This window comes from Miniopterus schreibersii, assembly GCF_964146895.1.
Source record: "Miniopterus schreibersii genome assembly, chromosome: 1".
Classification (NCBI taxonomy): domain Eukaryota; kingdom Metazoa; phylum Chordata; class Mammalia; order Chiroptera; family Miniopteridae; genus Miniopterus; species Miniopterus schreibersii.
Window position 1 is genome coordinate 133,779,903 of NC_138101.1, and position 5,034 is coordinate 133,784,936.

Below are 5,034 nucleotides of genomic sequence, written 5' to 3' on the forward strand. Positions count from 1 at the left end.
AGTCAGAGGCCATGTGATCCCCCTGTGGCCCCCACAGACCTGGGCATACAGCCGAGTTCAGCAAGGCACCTGATTCAGGGACTGACTGGGACTCAGCCGGGCAGTGGGAGGAAGAATGAGATAGGCTGGAAGCTGGGAGGGAGGCACACCTGGCAAGTTCATCAAACACCAACGCTCTGTCTTAAGACTGGCTGCGGAAGGTAGCTGAGACTGTGTGTTATAGGTCTTTGTGTGGAGGCGTACACGTATGCACATGTGTGTATATGTGTGTAGGCATGTGCGCTTGTGTGCACTCATCTGCATTGACGGTGGTGGTAGAAGCAGGGAGACGAGATGATCCCAGGGAGGCCTGCTTAAGGAAGTGGGGCCTCTGAAGAAAGGAATGAAGTACAGAATTTCTTCTCCCCTTGGGGGAAGGGTAGTGCTGATTACTCAGCCTCTTGGCTCCTAGTAAATCCCATGGTCTCTCCACAGCCTGGGCTGATCCAGGCCCAGCAGCCACAGGGATGCCTGTGAGCAGGACCTCAGGTGGAGGAGCAGGGGCCTATGCTGCCTCCCCAGCTGGGGCCCATCACAGAGAGAGCAGTGTGCAGGGCTCCAGATGAGACACCAAAGTGCCCAGCAAGTGACTCCAGGATGCTGTTTTTCAGTTTGCCCAATTATTTCATATCACAATACCCTGGCCATTCTCCTCTGCATCCAGCCCTGGGACTCAGCCGGGCAGTGGGAGGAAGAATGAGATAGGCTGGAAGCTGGGAGGGAGGCACACCTGGCAAGTTCATCAAACACCAACGCTCTGTCTTAAGACTGGCTGCGGAAGGTAGCTGAGACTGTGTGTTATAGGTCCCTCCATCTCCGAGGGCTTCAGTTTAATCTTCCTCCCCTCCACCACCCAATTTCCTAAGACCAGCCCTGCTCCCCCAGGCAACTCCACTCAGGATCCCTAAGATTTTTAGCCAGGACACATACACAAAAATCTAGCTTCCAATTAGGTCTAATGGCCATGCAGCCTCTTCCTTGGGGCCTCTGCTCCTGTTAAATGTCCTTGGCCAATGTCACCACTTAGCCTGGGCAACTCTGGGTGGACCTCAGCTCAGCATGTTGGCCTGTCACAAGGGTTAGTCCATGGCCCACACTCTGGCAGTGGTGCCTTTCCCGGCCTCAGGGCTGGGACAGCCTGAGGACTTGGCCTCCTGGTCATGATGTTCCCAAGGGCAGCCATAATATGGGTGGAAGAGACCACAGGATTGCTGAGTCTCTCTTCACCCTGGCCCAGACATCCCTTGAACCACGTTGATTATTGGAGCTAAGGGAGATGTGGGGCAGAGAACTTATGGCAGTGTAACCACCCTTACCCACCTGCAGTGAAGTCTGTGTTCCTAACAGTAAAAGCTGCCCCTTAGTGAGGGCCCACTGTGTGTCTGGGGCTGTGCTGGACCCTTTACCTGTACAAACTCTAGTGGTCTTTATAGCCCTGAGAGGGAAATGTGACTATCTCCATGTTACAGATGACGAAACTGACTCAGAGAGGTTCTGTGACTCACCTCAACCACACAGCTAGAAAATGGAGTGAATCTTTGTGTCTGACCCCCAAGCTCACCAGGCATGCCCTCTGAGGCTTCCAGCCCTGGAACCAGACAGACCAAGTCCACAAAGCCTCCTTTTGGGTAAGTTGTGCCTATCCAGCACTCCCTGATGGCAAGATCCACCTTCCCAAACACCAAACAAAACTGGGCCAGACCCAGCCCCTGCCCCCACATTCCCAGCTGTCTACTGTCTGTCGGAAAGCAGAGGCTCTGGACTAGGGGGTGAGGGCCGGGTGCAGAAGGGAACAAAAGATTTTGGAGCCAGGAGGAAGACAAAAGAAATGACAAGAAGGAGCAGCTGTTTGTAAAGGGAAACCTGAGACAAGCACAAAGCTCAAGCCCTAATCCCAGGCTCATGTGGAGCCAGGGTTGGGGTCCCCCCAAGGTCAGGGACTCTAGGGGCAGGCAAATAGGAGTGTTCAGCCCGACTCCAGGGTGGGTCCCTTCTCCCATATGTGCAAACAACTGGTGCCTCATTCTTGGGCCAAGCCCCCTGCCTCTTTCTGCCCCTATCCTGTTCCCACTCCTTTGGATTTGGGGGCTTGTTTCCACACTGGGGTCTCCTCGAACTTACCCGAGGGCACCTCTCCCCCCCCCCCCACTCTTGGTAGTAATTTTAGCAACTTTTCCTCTGAACTCCCAATGGCATGTTCACAGCAAATGGCCCCAGTTTGGGCCTGACACTTGATCAGGGTGGTGACAGAGCCCAGACAAAGCAGGCACAATGCCGGAGAGGGGAGGGGAGGGAGGGGCAGGGGAGACAGATCACCTTCCTTCCACTCCAGGCCTTATTTGGTCTACCTTGGTGAAGGAGCTTTCTTCCAGTCCCTCTTTATTTATAGCATTTTGCTCTGCTCTCCTTTGTCTTGTCTGCTATCACTCTGTCGTACACTCTGTGAGATCCAACCCACCTCATCCAGTGGGGCCCCTGGCCCCTCACTCCCTCCACCAGGAATGTGCATGTGAGCAAAGGCACTGGCTATAAGCTCAGGCTTGGATTTCAATTCTGCAAACAGTTAAATAGAGCTACTCAGAAGAGGGGTCTTTATTTTGGTCACACTAGACCCTTATTTCCTAGAACAATGCCTGGCACATAGTAGGCACTCATTAAATACTTGTTGAATGAAGGAATCAGTTTATATAATAGAGAGCAGAAGGAAGAGAATCATGGAGCCAAAAGCAGGTGCCAGAGGCTTGGGGAATGAGTGGGGATCTTTAAGGACATCAGACCCTCCAATCTGTCTTCAGATTGGAGATCTTAGGCAGAGACTAGAGGCGGGGAGGCCAAGTTCTATTCTGCAATGGGGTGTGGAGAACAGTAACACTGTCACACCAGTAGGCCAGTGCCCCCAAGCCCACTAGGAAGAAAGCAAAGTACAGTTGATTTACTAAATGTAAAAAAGGCTTCCTAGCTCCACAGCCACAGAGGCTGACTGTGAAGACACTGGCTTTGAAATGGCTCAGTCATGTCCCAAGTATTCTTGGTGCATCTCAATGGCCTGCCTCTGTGCCTGAGCCCTGGAAAATCAGAGAGGGGTAGCAGCTTTGAGCTTGGAAACCTGGAAGGGATGCATGAAAAGAGATTTTGCTGAAACTTTTCTTCCTGATTAAACCATAGATGTAGACTTTACAATATAAACCAACTATATAAAAGTTATTAACCTCTTTAAAAACAGAGAGAAAGATTTTGCCCTTCATTGCCAATCCCTGGCAGGGACTGGGGTCCCTACCAGTGGGCTTGATTCCTCTGCATGTGGCAGGGCCTGATCAGGACCCCCAGTTTGTTCTGCTGGACACGTTAGCAGTTGGGCCCACAGGGGCTGCCCCAGCAGCTGTATGCCTCAGCACTGCAGAGCTGCAGCAGCACTGGACAAGGCCCCTGTATTCACGGTCTACCCCCTACCCCTCTCACCCTGCTCCTACTTGCCTGCACCTCAATGCCCTCAGGCTATGCCTTGGTTACCAAGCAGCTCCCACTGAGGCCCCCCCACCTAGATTTACGCTTCCCTGCTGTGCCCACCACCTTCAGTGTACCTGCACTGCCCCCATCCCCCAGGCCTGCCACTCTCCTTCCAAGCTGACAGCTAACCAGATAGGCTAACCCGCATGCACTAAAGAGCTGCATTTGGGAAGGAGGGGGGATTCTAAACCAAACCAGGCAGTGCTTGCCTGGACTTGGAGCCAGGGAGGCTTGCACACCACTGCTGGAAGACAGTGGCATTGCCTATGTCCTGTGCTCACAGGCTGAGCCCCAGCTCCTTTTCCTTACTAACTCAGGCTGCTCCTAAGCCCTGCAGGAAAGGGGCAGATCTTTCCTGTCTCTCTGCCCCACTTGCCAGAATACCAGTTTCACCAGGTTTGGACAGACACTATTCCACAGAACATAAGAGGTTGGGTGGGCCAGGCAACGGCTGTCTTGGTTAGGGGTCTCCTACAGGAGCTGTGTTATCTGTGGCTCCAGAGTGTCTGGCTCTGGACTAGGTGTTCAGTACCTGTGGGCAGAACTAGGGAAAGGAGTTAGGCAGAGACTGCATCAAGCAGGAACATCTGGAAGCTGGACCCTGCCCTCCGCACACATTGGATCCTTGCATCCTTAGACTCCCAGCTCTCCTTCCCAGCTTCCCTACACAGGCTGGGCTCCCTCTTCCATTTGCTGAGGTTTTTGGCACCCTTGAATTTTGCTGCCCTGACTGGCTGCTCGACCTTAAAGAAGGTACTTCCCCTCTCCATAAAATGAAGAACTTGGACCCATCACTAAGGCCTGTCTGGCTCTGAGGCTCAGTGACCTCAACATATCACCTGGCTGGTCCAAGGAAATTTGTATCAGAGCCAGAATCCCCATTTCTAAGCTTCCTGGTCGTTGTTCTTGTCACTTGACTGGGAAAACTTCTTCCAGCTGCCTCAGTCTTGCCCCCCCACCTTGGAGCCAGGCCACCATTTCTGCCCCACCCTCTGCTGCTCACACTCAGCCCCCTCTCATCTCAGTTGGATGCAGGACCCAAGCCAGGGAGCAGGGAGGACACTGTGCAAATGGGGCCAGGCCAGTGCTTGGGACAGGGGACCAAGGGGCAGCTGTGCCTGGGGCCAAGAGAGCCCTGGGGGAGGGTCAGGGCCTTGCCTGCCTGAGGTCACAAGGTGGTCAGTTGTGGTCAGTTCCCTTGCCTGCCAGCTGTGGAATGTGAGGCCTGGCCTGGGAGATATTTTGGCTGCACTTTGAGCCATCCCCGCCCCCTGGAACTCAGACCCTGCACACTCCATGCCATAACAATGACGACCACTTCCAATTGTTTCCTAGCTGGAAGGGGGGAGAGGAGTGCTGTTTAGGAGGGGGGAGCCTGGGGGAAATGCTTCTAGTGACAACAGCCCTTTCTAAATCGGGCTGGGGACTGGGTGCAGGTGGGGGTGGGGTTGCCCTGCTGCTCCATATATACGGCCCCTGACCAGGTCA